Source organism: Loxodonta africana, chromosome 21 (assembly GCF_030014295.1).
Source record: "Loxodonta africana isolate mLoxAfr1 chromosome 21, mLoxAfr1.hap2, whole genome shotgun sequence".
In the NCBI taxonomy this organism is placed as follows: Eukaryota; Metazoa; Chordata; class Mammalia; order Proboscidea; family Elephantidae; genus Loxodonta; species Loxodonta africana.
Window position 1 is genome coordinate 6103534 of NC_087362.1, and position 15763 is coordinate 6119296.

Consider the following 15763-nt stretch of genomic DNA (forward strand, 5'->3'; position numbering starts at 1 on the left):
TAGCCTAAAAGTCGACAGATCTAATCTACCAGCCCCTTCTAGGAAACCCTGTGGGGCAGTTCTACTCTGTCCTATAGGGTCACCATGAGTCAGAATCAACTCTACGGCAATGGGTAGTTACACCCATTAGTGTGAAGACAAATACGTTAAGTAAAAAAAAAAAGTAGGCCCTCATAATTCTCCTGGTGTTAATTTCCTTGTATAACCCCTTCGCTTTGAGTGTGTACAGGGCCTCATTTTTTCTAACCAAAAGTGATGGACTGTCACTCCCATAATTACATTATATGAGACTCCTTGTTAGACAACTCACTGCTCAAGGCCCATATAACAAGGAGCTGAAAGCAGTTTCTAACAGCTGAGGGCGGCCTCCATACTACAGCCAGTAAGAAACCAGGAACCTCAGTCCTACAACTACAAGGAAATGAATTTTGCTAGCAACCTGAGTGAGTTTGAATGTGGACCGTTGCCCAGTCAAGCCTCCAGATGAGACTTGAGCCCCAGGTGACACCCTGAATATAGCTTTGTGGAGGGCCCAGCTAAGTCACGGCCAGACACCTGACCCACAGTAACTGTGAGATGATAGGTGTGAGTCGTCAGTTGCAACATTTGTGACAATTTAAGACTAATATAGTCTGTCTTAACTAACAAAAAATGCAAATGCAAAAATTTTAACAGTAGGTGCAGGAATTGATTCATAAACGTGAGAAAATTGGAAATGTCAAATGGTGGCATGGAGTGAACTATTCATTCGATAAATGATTTTGGAAAAAATAACCATTTGAAGAAAAAATACATTATACTCATACTTGATACATTATTGAGCTATATGATATGGATTATTAAAGATATAAATATAAGAATACGTATAAATAGTCCATATATTTATATGTGTATGACTAATTTGCAGAGTCTTTGTGGCATAATGATCGAGAGCTTGGCTGCTAACCAAAAGGTCAGCAGTTCAAATCCACCAACCATTCCTTGGAAACTCTATGGGGCAGTTCTACTCTGTCCTCTAGGGTCGCTATGAGTTGGAATTGACAGCACATGACAAAAATAATTAATTTGTATACAATGCAGTAGAACAAATCATAAAATAAGGTTTTCATAATATGTTTTGATTAAAACCTTATGGATACGAAAAGGACTTTACTTCTGGCAATAATTCAAACAAAATATAACATAAGCAAAAATTTGATTGGAGCCCTGATGGCTCAGCGGTTAACAGCCTGGCTGGTAATCAAAAAGGTTGGTAGTTTGAAGCCACCAGCAGCTCTTTGGAAACCTTATGGAGGAGTCTACTCTGTCCTATAGGGTCGCTATAAGTCAGAATTGACTGGACGGCAACGGGTATAACAGGTATGCATTTGACTAATGTTTCAGTCAAAGAACGCCTTTAATTTTTCACCTCTAATTTTGATATAATTGTAGATTCATATGCATTTTATGAAATAATACAGAGAGGTTCCATATAGCCTTCATCCAGTTTCCTCCAATTGTACTTTCAAAGACCTCAGCACCATATTTTTGAAAAGGATTTGCTTTTGCCCCATTGTTAAAATCCTGTTGAGCGTATTTATGTCCCTCTGTTACTAGTTCCTCTTTTCAATTTATATGTCTATCCCTCCAGTAATACCACACTTACTTTTTTTTTTATTACTAGTTTCTCTTTTCAATTTATTTATATGTCTATCCCTCCAGTAATACCACACTTACTTGAGTACTATACCTATATGGTAAGCCTTCATATCAAGTAAACTAATTCCTTCCATTTTATTCTTCTTTTTTTGAAAAAAAAAATTTAAATATATTATACATTTTGTGCCTTCTCATATAAATGTTAGAATAAACTTGTCTATGACTACAAAAAGACTTACTAGAACTGTGGAAGGAATTGTATTAAACCTATAGCTCAATTTGAGGACAGCTGACATCTTCACTATATTGACTCTTCCAATACATGAACAAGATGTGTCTACTCATTTATTCAGTCCTTTGCTTTTTTCTCACCAGCATATTGTAATTTTCAGGTACACGTCATGTGCATGTTGTGTTAGATTTATACCTAAGTTCTTCATTTTCTTTGGAGCTAATGTAAATGGTATTCTGTTTTTAGTGTCAGTTTCCAAGTATGACTTGTTAGTATATAGAATTGCAATTGATTTTTGTATGTTGATCCTGTACATTGTAATTTTCTTGAACTCATCCATTAGTTCTAGCAGTGTTTTGTAGATTCCTTGATATTTTCTCATAGGCAATCATGTCATCTGTAAATACTCATTACTGTCAAATCGATTCCAACTCATAGCAACCCTATAAGACAGAGTAGAACTGCCCCATAGGGTTTCCAAGGATTGCCGGGTAGACTCAAACCGCAACCTTTTGGTTAGCAGCCGTATCTCTTAACCACTACTCCATCAGGGTTTCCCATCTTTAAACAGGCAGTTACATATCTTCCTTTACTACCTGTTTGTCCTTTATTTATTTTTCTTGCCTTATATTCCTGGCTAGAATCTCTAGCATCCCCTATGTTTTGATATGCTGTATTTTCATTCAGTTCTATGTAGTTTCTTTTTCTTTTTTTTTTGTCATTTCCTGAGACTTCCTCATTGGCCCAAGGACTACTTAGAAGTATGCTGTTTAATTTCCAAGTGTTTGAAGATTTTCCTGCTGTCATTTTGTTATCTATTTCTAGCTTGACTTCATTATGGTTAGAGAACATACTTTGTATGATTTCAATTATTTCAAATTTGTTGGCTTTTTTTTTATGACTTAGGATATGGTCTATGCTGGAGAATGTTCTATAGCAACTTGGGAAAAAAGTGTGTGTTTTCTGCTTTTTTGGGGGTGAAAGTGTTTTCTCTATGTCCACTAAGTCATGTCTATCTGCTGATTTTCTCTCTAGTAGCCAAGGTTCCCAATTATAATTTAGGTTTGGATTTTCTCCTTTCAGTTCTATCAGTTTTTGCTTCATGTATTTTCAGGCTCTGTTGATTGGTGTACACAATTAGGATTACTAGGTGTCCCTGGTCTTATTAATCCTTTAATAATTATATGTTTCTCTTTCTCTCTAGCAATTTTCATAGCTCTGAATTCTACTTTATCTGATATTAATAGCTCCATTCCTGTTTTTTTTATTTTTAATTAATGTTTACACGGCATATCATTTTTCATCTTTTTACTACTGATGTCATTTTATTTGTAGTGAGTTTTGTGTAAACAGCATAAATTTGGTTCATGTTTTTTAAACACGCTGCCAGTCTCTTTCCTTTGACTGTTATACTTAGATTATTTACATTAATGGTAATTATCAATATGTTAGGACTTAAGTCTGCCATTATTATTTGGTATCTGTTTCCCTTTTTCTTATTCCTCTGTTTTTATTCTCTTGCCTGCCTAAGTGTTACTGGAACAGTGTTTAGAGCTACATCTTGATTGTTTTTATAGTTTTCTTGAGTCTATGACTTTGTAAAACTTTCTTAGTGGCTGTTCTAGATAGTACAATGCACATATGTCATTACCACAATCTACTTGCACTGACCTTTCACAACATTGTGTGACGTGTAGATACCCTATATCCATTTGGGTCCTTTTAACTTCCTCACTGGAAACCCTGGTGGCATAGTGGTTAAGTGCTACAGCTGCTAACCGAAGGGTCAGCAGTTCAAATCCACAAGGTGCTCCTTGGAAACTCTGTGGGGCAGTTCTACCCTGTCCTATAGGGTAGCTATGAGTTGGAATCGACTCGATGGCACTGGGTTTGGTTTGATGTTTTGGTAACCTCCTCACTTTTAAAATACAGTTATGTTCAGTATTTCCTCTGCCTACATCTAATGTCGTATCAAATTATATGAAAATTTTTGCTTCTCATGATTTAAAGCTCGTGAGAAAATGGATAACTTATCATATTTTCTCTTCTGTTTTACCCATTATGATGTTCTTTCATTTCTGGAATTTCAAGCTTTCTTCTGTCGTCATTTCTTTTCTGTTTAGGAAACCTCCTTTAGCCATTCTTGAAGGAAAGTTTTGTTTATAGCGACTTCCCTTGATATTCCTTCATCTGACAATACCTTTACTTCCCCTTCATTTCCAAAATATAATTTTGCTGAATGTGGTGGACAAATCTTTTCTTTCAGCACACGAAAAATATTATGCCACTATTGTCTGGCTTCCATGGGGTCGCAGATGAGAAAAGCTTTCATTCATTTTCTCTCTGGCTGCTTTCAAGGTGTTTCGTTTTATTGTTAGTTTTCAGAAGTTTAATTATGATGCATCTACTGTGGATTTCCTTGAGATAATCCTATTAAGGTTTTACTCAGCCTCTTAAAAGTGTAGGTTTATGTCTTTTTTGAAATTTGGCAAGGTTTTAGCTATTATTTTTTCAAATACTTTTTAGTTCCACTCTCTCTCTCTCTCGCCTCTCCTTCTGGGACTTCAATAATACAAATGTTAGCTCTTTCGTTATTGTCTGACAACACTTGGTTCTTTTTTTTCATTTTATTTTCTCTCATTGTTCTGATGGAGTAAATTCCATTGATCTGTCCTCAAGTTCACTAATTCTATCCTCTATCATCTTCACTCTACTATTGAGTCCATTTAGCATGATTTTTATTTTAGTTATTTCTTTGTCCAGTTCTATGATTTCTTCTCAGTTCTTTTTTATAATTTTTACTTCTTTCTTGAGATTTTCTATTTGATCCTTGTTTTAAGAGAACTCGTAATTACTTGTTGAAGCATTTTTATAACTGCTTTAAAGTCTTATTGGATAATGTCAGCGTCTATTTATCTGTATGATAGTGTCTATTGATTGTCTTTTCTTACTCACGTTGTCATTTTCATGGTCCCTGTTATAAATGGAAAACCCTGGTGGTACAGTGGTTAAGAGCTATGGCTGCTCACTGAAAAATTGGCAGTTTAAATCCACCAGGCGTGCTCCTTGGAAACTGTATGGGACAGTTCTACTCTGTCCTATAGGGTAGCTATGAGTCAGAATTCACTTGACAGCAACAGGTTTGATTTTTTGTTTTTGTTATAAATGATTCTCAGTTTTATCTTGGGCATTTTGACTATTATATTATGGGACTGTGGATCTAATTTAAACTTCTTTTTTTTTAGCATACTGGACAGCGTGCCATCCATGAGACATAGTGCAGTATCATTTGGACATGTATGGGCAGCTTCCCTATAGCCTTTATTGACACCTCCCCAGGAAAAGTGGAGCACAGACTAATACCACCTTGGATCAGACAGGTGGGGTGACTGTATAGTTCTACCTTTAGCTCTGCTTACACCTTACTGCAGAAATGCAGCACCTACTCACTGTCCTCAAGAGGTAGTGCAATATCAATTTCCCTCTATGTTCTGCTGAAATCTGAGATGGGGAAGCCACAGGCTGACTTACAGAGTCTTGTTACTGTACAGTGGGGGTAGTAGCTCAGCTTCCTGCTGCTCATCACCTCTGATGCCTCTGAGTCAGGTTGGGGGTAATCATGTCAACTCGCCTTCCACTCACCACATCATTCCACCCTACTGATAATTGGTAGGAGTGGAGAATCAGCTACCACCCCCATATTTTGGGGGAGGGGACAGGAGAGAAGCAAAGTACTGATTAATCCCACCTATCCTTACCTGAAAAAAACTGAAACAAGTCTACGAGAGTCAAAGTATGACCTTGAGTATATCTCACCTGAATTTAGAGACCATGCCAATAATAGATTTGATGCACTGAACACGAATGACTGAAGACCAGATGAGTTGTGGGATGACATCAAGGACATCATACCTGAAGAAAGCAAAAGGTCATTAAAAACACAAAAAAGAAAGAAAAGACCAAAATCTATGTCAGAAGAGACTCTGAAACTTGCTCTTGAATGTACAGCAGCTAAAGGAAATGGAAGAAATGACAAACTAAAAGAGCCGAACAGAAGATTCAAAGGGCGGCTTGAGAAGATAAAATAAAGTGTTATAATGAAATGTGCAAAGACGTGGAGTTAGAAAACCAAAAGAGAAGAACACTCTTGGCCTTTCTCAAGCTGAAAGAACTGAAGAAAAAATTCAAGCCTCAAGTTGTAAAGCTGGACGATTTTATGGCAAAATATTGAATGATGCACGAAGCATCAAAGTAGATAAAAGGAACAAACAGAGTCATTTTACCAAAAACAATTGGTCAATGTTCAACTGTTTCAGGAGGTAGCATATGATCAAGAACCAACGATATTGAAGGAAGAATTCCAAGTTGCTCTGAAAACATTTGTGAAAAACAAAGCTGCAGGAATTGGCAGAATATCAATTGAAACTTTTCAACAAATGGGTGCAGCACTGGAGGTGCTTACTTGTCTATGCCAAGAAATTTGGAAGACAGCTATCTGGCCAACCAAGTGGAATATTTGGCCAACTAACTGCATGTTTGTGCCCATTCCAGAAAATGGTGATCACACTGAATGCAGAAATTATTGAAAAACATCATTAATATCATGTGCAAGTAAAATTTTGCTGAAGATAATTAAAAAACGGTTGCAGCAGTACATGGACAGAGAACTACCAGTAATTCAAGTCAGTTGCAGAAGAGGACATGGAACCAGAGATCATTGCTGATGTCACATGGATCTTGGCTTAAAGCAGAAAATACCAGAAAGATGTTTACCTCCCTTTTATTGACTATGAAAATGCATTTGACTGTGTAGATCTTAACAAATTATGGATAACATTGTGAAGAATGGGAATTTCAGAACACATAATTGTGCTCATTCTGAACTGTACATAGACCAAGAGGTAGGCATTGCAAAAGAACAAGGGAATGCTGTGTAGTTTAAAATCAGGAAGGGTGTATGTCAAGGTTGTATCATTTCACCAAATTTATTCAATCTGTGTGTTCAGCAAATAATCCAAGAAACTGAACTATATGAAAAAGAACATGGCATTGATGAAGATCAAAGGCCACCGCCTTTAGTTCAGATTGCACCGCAACATAAGGAAAACAAAAATCCTCACAACTGGACCAAAAGGCAACCTCATGATAAATGGAGAAAATACTAAAGCTATCAAGGATTTCATCTTATTTAGCTCCACAATCAATGCCCACGAAAGCAGAAGTCAAAAAAATCAATGTGTAGCATTGAACAAATCTGCTGCAAAAGGCCTCTTTAAAGTGTTAAAAAGCAAAGATGTCACTTTGAGAACCAAGTTGTGCCTGAACCAAGCCATGGTATTTTCAATACCCTCATATGCATTGGAAAGCTGGACAATGAATAAGGAAGACTGAGGGAGAATTGATGCCTTTGAATCATGGAGTTGATGAAAAATATTGAATATACTATGAACTGCCAAAATAATGAACAAATCTGTCTTGGAAGAAGTACAGCCAGATAGCTTCTTAGATTTGAAGATGGTGAGACTTCCTCTCATGTATTTTGGATGTGTCATCAGGGGGACCAGTCCCCGGAGGACATCATGCTTGGAGGGTCAGCAAAAAAGTGGAAGACCTTCAAAGAGATGGCTTGACACAGTGTCTGCAAAGATAAGTCTAAGCTTCACAATGATTGTGAGTTTGGTGCAGTACAGGGCAGTGTTGCCTTCTTTTGTACACAGGGTCACTATGAGTGGGAACAAACTCAATGGTACCTAACAACAACAATATCCTTGCCCAGTTCTAACTCTTTAATGTTGTGTGAGGGTGGAAACTCAGCTCCTCATTGGGCCCCACTGCGACTGAAGGTGGGACGGTGGAGCAGAGTGGTGATTAGTTTTCCTCACACCTTCTCCTCATTAAGTGTCATTGCTACTATGTGAGGGTGGAGGCTCAGCTTCCTGATGTACCTGCTGACCCTACTCTGATTGGGGGAACCCAAGGCCTCTCTGCTTTGTCCAGGTGGGAGATGGTTGGATGATCAGCTTCCGGCTTACCAACACCATCCAGCAGAGGGAATCAGCACTTCCTGCTTCTGTCACATTAGGGATGGAGGATCAGCTCCCTTCTTGGCCCAACTACACCACTAGGCCTAGGAATATAGGAATCTAAGTATTCCCTTCTGCTCCCCTCGGGTGGGATTGTGCCTGGAGGATCACTTTGCTGCTTGATATCTCTGAATCCAGGGGCTGAGAGTTGTGGCTTTTACCTTGGTATTTGGCTAGAGTAGGGCAGGTATTGCCAAAAAGATTTTCAGTTTTTAGGCCACGCTTGTCCTTTGGCTGGGGGTGCAGACTTCTCTTGAAACTTTTTGCCTGTGACTTAGGGTAGTTCAGAGCTGTAGGTTTCTACAGAGCCATGTGTGCAATCTGTGGTAAGCAATAAGGAAACCCAGGTAACTCGCCACTGTCTCCTTCACATCCCAAGAGCCCTAGACAGACCACCTTTCACCATTCAGTCTTTTTATTCTTGTTTGTTTTCCTCAAGGTGTTTCAGTTGTACGAGGGGGTGGTCAGAATGTCTACCTTGACTGGATCCTTCGTTTTTTATTAGCCAAACATCAAAGTGCATGCATACCTCCCTATACAATTGTTTTTGGACAAATGTTTATTTACAAAAGAATGTATATTTATATCCTCAAAACAAATAAATCATTCTGAAACAGTTATGTAAGAGATAAGTCTTGAATTACATCTAGAAACAATTAGTAGAACGTCAGAATCACATGTAATCACTTTGAGAAGCACATTGAAGGTCAACAAGAGGATTTGAAAATCAGATGTTGTTGACACTTAGGCGTCAGAGTGAATGGGCCGTGAGGACATAGTGAAAAACGTTATTCTTGAAGGTGGTACTGAGATAGGAATTCTTCTCTTAAATAAAAATATCTGCTGTGCTTTACAGTACTGTACAAGGGAAGATAAAATATACAATGAGAAGAGCAAGAAAAGTTCCATTTTGCCTTTTCTTTTCATTCTAAACCACCAACCACCTCTTTTAAAGGTGATGAAAACTTTTCTGTTCACGAGTTTTTGCAATAGCACCGCCATGACGGAGAATCTACGTCAGTTCCTTTGACTTGGGTAGCTTGCCCGCGGCTGCTGCTTCGTCACCCAAGTCATCTGCACCATCCGCTTCTGTAGCCAGAGAAAAATAACACCTGCTCACCTTTCCTCTGCTCTTCCCTTCTCAGCTTACTTCTAACCTCGAGTCCCCAGCTCAGTTGATGAGTTATGGTTTATTACAGGAAACTGCCATTTTATCGTAAATTTTTGTGTGCGGGTTTTCTAGGAAATTTATTTATTGCTACGTGTTATTGGCCTTGCCTATCGTAAACAGAATGTTGATGGTGTAACATGCGAACTGTACATTTTACTGCACACAAAATGAATGTTTAACAGCCATATTAATTGCTTGATGATCAGGAAACAAGAGTTTAAGCATTTTTACATCCAAACATGATAGCTTGTTGCTTATAAGTAAGCATTTTATTGCACTTAGTAATGCTTTAGGAAATTAGGGGTTTTGATTGAGGTGTAATGCTTTATAACTTTTCCCATCTAGAATGTTTGTGAATAGGTAATTATTCCTACACTCCTGGTAAATATTTTCACACAAGAGATGGTATTTTTAGGATCACATTGTGTACATTATGCGGAAGATGCTCGTATCCTGAAATAATGTTCTGCATCAAACCATTTGATAAAATATTACACACAACCTTTTAAGTAAATAACTAAGCTTACAAGACAATAATGTCTCAAAACATAACATGATCTTTTATCCTCAGTTTAAGATGAATCCGAAGCTACGATGGCCCTTGGGGTATGTTGTGTTATGTTTGTTTTGGGAGCCACCCTTGATTTGTAGGTTTAGAATTAGGGGCTGCTGTGAACAGGGGAAGGAGTTAGGCTCTGTATGGCAGAGAATGCTTTTTGCCTACCCAATATAGCTCTCCCATTATTCTTAATTTGCTGAACACTGATTCATTTGGGTGACATTGAGTCCAACTAAACACTAACTTTCAAGCCACCCTCTCAGAGAGATATAATGATGGAAAGGTAACTTTCGGCCAGTAGAGTTTAGCTAGAAGTTATTGGTGAGTTTCCTGTTAAATATTCACAAACAGGAGTCAACTGTAAGGAACATATTTCCCCCTTGGCTTTCCCCTTCTTCCTGCCAGGGACGGGGAACATTTGGGTGGATAAGCCACTTGGAGTTAGGTAGACGTAATGGTTGGTGCTTTAATTTTAAAGATGGCAGATCATAAATACAGAAGAAAATGGAATTTCTAATATGGGGTCACCATATCTTTACTGGACTAACTACTTTCAGAATTTTTTCTTTCATAAATCAGGAAATTAATCTGTTTTTGTGTAAGCTATTGCTAATTATAAAATTATGACTTATATGTTACCTATCACTGAATTTAGGCATTCCTGATATAAACCTGATATCCTTGAATAAACCATCTAGAACTATTTAAAGTAATACCTTTAGATAAAGGCATGGCTAGAACAAAATAACCCTCTTTCAGCATGAGAGAGTGAACAAATGAGAGACATTTCTTTTTCAGACTGGAGTCTGGCTGGGGACCCATCAGTGTTTAAAAGTTCAGGCAGTCCTCACTTGGATACATTGTCTCAATGTAATAATGCTGGTCATTTTAAGAAATCTCAGGTTGATAAAATAACTTAAAGTGGGCATTTACACAAACGAATTCACAAACTGAAAAAGAAAAATGACAGATATGATACAAAATATGGCCATTTCAGAATGAGATATTCTACTGTGCATCTAATTGTTGTTGTTAACTGCTGTTGAGTCAATTCCAATTCATAGTGACTTTATATCTGGCAGAATAAAGCCTTTCCCAACCCTGCACCATCCTCATAATTGTTGTTATCCTTGAGTCCATTGTTGCAGCCAATGTATCAATCCATCTTGTTGAGGGTCTTCCTCTTTTTTGCTGACCCTCTACTTTACCAGGTATGATGTTTTTCTCCAGGTATTGGACCCTACTGATAACGTGTCCACAGTAAGTGGGATGAAGTCGCATCATTCTTGTTTCTAAGGAGCATTCTGGCTGCACTTCTGCCAAGAGAGATTTGTTCTTTCTTCTGACAGTTCATGGTATATTCAATATTCTTTACCAACACCATAACTCCAAAGCATTGATTCTTCTTGAGTCTTCCTTATTCATTCTCCAGGTTTTGCGTGCATATGAGATGATTGAAAATACCATGGCTTGGGCCAAGTGCAGCTTAGTCTTTAAAGTGACATTTGCTTTTTAATACTATAAAGAGGTCATTTGCAGCAAATATGCCCAATGCAATACGTTGTTTGATTTCTAGACTGATGCTTCCACGGGTGTTGATTATAGATTCAAGTAAAATGAAACCCTTGACAACTTCAATATTCTCTTCATTTATCATGGTGTTCCTTCTTGGCCCAGTTGTGAGGATTTTGTTTATGTGGAGGTGTAATTCATACTGAAGGATGGAGTATTTGATCTTCATTAACAAGTACTTCAAGTCCTTTTTTTTCTTTTTTGCATCTAGTGAGAGATCCAAAATAGAGAAAACTGGTGATTTTGAAAATACTGTGGCAAGGTTTTCCAAGAACTAGTGAGATATATGTTTTCCCGTTCAGGAAGCATGATGAATTCCAGATAGCACAATTAACAGAAACTCACAACCAAACATATCTTGGTAAATCTACTGAATTCTTAAAACAAAGCAAGTTCTTAGAAAGAAAAGACAGTTGCACTGATGGCTTGATTTCAAATATCAAGCGTGGAATTAAGGTAACAATGCAAAAAATTATCTTTAAATTACTGAGAGAAAATATTTTTCAAACTAGAATTTTATATGTAGCTAAAATATAAATAAAAATGAAGGTAAAATGAAGTTTTCAGACAAAGAGAAACTTAATAAATGAATAAACTTCAAGAAAAATATAGAACTTTAAAGGTATATGAAGAACAGGAAAGAAAAATGATCAAATAAATTAATAAACATGGGGGTACTTCCAAATAAATATTGACTATATGAAAAATATTACTCATATATAATTTTGTCAGTCAGACACATAGAAAAGTTAATAGTGAACAATACACCTACTTCTCACTTATTGACTATCTCGTTATCCAACGTTTTACCCTTATGACAACAGTAAAAAATCTACTATCTGACTGTTTTGCACATTAAGGATGTATAGTAATGAATGCTGAGGTGCAAGATCAGAGTAATGTTGGCTCTGATGGTTAAAGTTATTTGTCAGCTTGGCTAGGTCATGATTTTCAGTGGTTTAGCAGTTAGGTAATGATGAAAATTGATAGATATTAAATGGTGTAACTTGGCAGTTATATAATGATGTAATCTGGCAGTGATTTAATGATGTAGTCATTCTCCATTTTCCAATCTGATGTGGTCATCCTCCATTTTCAGATAATTCTGATTTTTGCATAACAATCTGGTTTTTGGATCCTAAACATGTCATGTTGATAAGTGAAGAGTAAGTGTAATAGTATGCAATATTGAGATGGGTAGTTTATTATATTTGAAATATTTCACGTTGCTTTTATTATGAGGTATGTGGGTGAGTATATTGATTAATATTGAGATTTATTAAGTGAATTATGCATGGAAATTTTCTCTTGTAAGCACTAAGGTGTACAGAAAGTGTGTAATTCAAATATCTACTAGAAAAAAATGATATAAATTTAAACTCAAATTATAGGGAAGAGAATAATATCATAGAAATCATGGCACCTTTAAACACAATAAAATTTCCTGTTATAATACAGAGATTGTCAAATTCTATTATATCTTTCTTTGGCTTTCTTCATCCTCCCTTGCTCCTGACAGAGTGAAACCAGTAGAGTGTCTTAGATGGCCACTTAACAAGCTTTTAAGACCCCAGGTGCTACTCACCGAAGTAGAATGTAGAACATTTCCTTTATAAACTATATTATGCAGGTTGAGCTACATGTTCCCCGAGACCATGGTCCACGCAGCTCTTAACCTAGCAATTCAGTCCCTCAGGGAGTTTGGATGTGTTTATGGAGCTTCCATGACCCTGCCTTGGAGAAGTTGTGTTGGCTTCCCCAGTACTGTGTACTGTTTTACCCTTTACCGAAGCTACCATTTATCCATTGTCTATTTAGCATTTTTCCATCCCCATCCTTCGCCTCCGTCATAACCATCAAAGGAGGTTTCTTTTTGTGTGTAAACTTTTTCATGAGTTTTTATAGTAGTGGTCTCCTACAATATTTGTCCTTTTGCGATTGACTTATTTCACTCAGCATAATGCTGAATGAGGGAAATTTTTGACAAAAAAAGATAGTGTTTTGATAATAGATAATGTATACTTTTAGACCGAAAGGCAGTGGTGTGGATAAAATAGGTCAGGCCCTGATATTAAATGGTTCCATTCGTAAGGAAAACTTAAAAATTCTGAAGTTGTTTGCATTTAAGCTTCAAAATTCATAACTACACAATGCATGCATATTCCCTTCAAGCAATCATAAAAATTTATAAAGACAAAACCTGTATTCATTATTTAATCAAATCTTGACAAGTTTCAAATAACTAGAATCATTCAGATTAAGTTTTCTGAGTGTGATGAAAGTAAAATAGAAATCAATAGTGAAGATATAAAGAGAAAAGGGTGATGTGAAATCAATTTAAATACCCTTCATTCACATCAATTCAGAAAACACAAGGAATATTAAGACATTTTAAATTTCATGAAAATTATATATAAAATATTATGTCTATATTAAAATGGTGGAATGTATCTCAAGCATTACTTGGAAGGCTAGTCATACTTTTGAAGACATATTAGAAAGAATTGTTCAAAATTAATGAAGTAGACACCCATTTTAGGAGTTAGAAAAGAATCGTAAATAAAAGTTTAAAAGGTAGCAGGAAAATAATAATGAAGAGAAGCCAGTAAATTAATGAAATAGAAAGTAAAAGTACAATAAATGCACAACAGAGGAAATTAGTGAAGCGAAATGAAAATGGGAAGAATTGTAAAATTTGCGAATCTCTTGCAAGAATGGTTAAGAAAAAAAATAAGAGGGAAGTCTCAAATAACCAATTTCAAGAATGGAAAAAGGGAATCAATTCTTTTTTTTTTTTTTTTTTAGTATGGATATTGTTAATAAAATACTGATAGTAAAAAGACACTCTGTACAAATTTAGATTAATTGAAAATTTGAATAAAATGAACAAATTCCTAGGAAAAAGTAATATAAAAGAAGTGACTGCTAAGAAAAAGATATTATATTTTAATCTATAACCATTAAAATACTTTTTTTTTTTTCAATAATGTCTTCCAGCAAAAACAAACAAAAGGCCCAGATGGAATTATTGATAAATTCTATCAAAAATTCAAGTAATAAAAAATTGCAGTCTTACACATTCTCTTCTAGAATTTTTTTTAAGATAATTTTTTCATACAAATATTAATAGGGTAACATAACCTTGATGTCAAAAATGGCATAGAGAGTAAAAAGAAGGGCAGTTACAAGGAAGTATTACTTATAAAGGAAACCCTGGTGGCATAGTGATTAAGAGCTATGGCTGCAAACAAAAAGGTCAGCAGTTCAAATCTACCAGGCGCTCCTTGGAAACCCCATGGGGCAGTTCTAACCTGTCCTATTGGGCTGCTATGAGTTGGAATCGACTCGACAGCAATGGGTTTCGTTTTTTTGGTTTATTACTTATAAACATCAATAACAAAATTTCTAAACAAGATACTGGAAAATTAAGCTAGTATTTTATTTTTTTTAAAGGGGTAATGAATCACAATCAGTTCAGGTTTATCTTAGTAATTTGAGGTAATTTTAACAGTATAATGTCAATTAAACAAACTTGCCATATTAACATATTAAAGGAAAAAAAACTGGTATTATCAACTCAGTGGATGCAGAAAAAATTTGATTCTATTCAAAGTCCATTTAAAAATATCCCAGAGATTTAGGAAAAAAAGATATTTTTTTTTCCTCATAAAAGAGATCTATATTAAAAAAAATCATTCTGGTTAATAACTTTAAAAACGTACACAAGAGAGACAGATAAAATCATAAAATTATTATTTGCAGATGGGTATTCATTGGGGAACACTAATATAATTGAATCTTTTTCTCACATCAATATAAAAATATTCCCAATAGATTTAGCTCTTAAAATTTAAAATGAAAAATGTATAATAGACTAGCTTCCTGAATTTGTTTAAGATACATTTTATTTAAAAAGACACAAATAGTTGTAACATAAGTAGAAATATTGAGAAATTTTACTACACTAAAATTAAGCCTTTTGGGTATCACAAGGCATTCTAAATAAAATGAAGCTGGATAAACACTGTGAGAAGACAATTAAACACATATAGGTAAGAATGAATTAATACTCAGAATGTAGAACTCTAATCTGCTAGGAAACACAAAACAAATTTTAAGCGTGATACTGGAAAAAGTCAGTAATTTTCATTTTACTTACCAGGGATAACCAATTAACCTACGTTAAGATGGTCTACCTCATACATAATCATAGAATGGAAAATTAAGACCACAGTGAAATGCAATTTTACACCCAATACATTGGCAAAATTAGGAAGCCTGATAATTCTAAGTGTTGGTGAGGCCATTGATTAATTGGAAATCTTAGATGCTGCCAGTGGGAGCATAAATTGGCCCAATTCCTTTAAAAAACAACTTGGAACTTCTTTCAAAGTAGAATTTATGCAAACTACACAACCAATTTTAGGTATTTACCTTATTTTCAGTTTTAGGTATTTATTATTTCTGTGTATTGATTTATTAAAAATAAATCAAGACACATACACAAA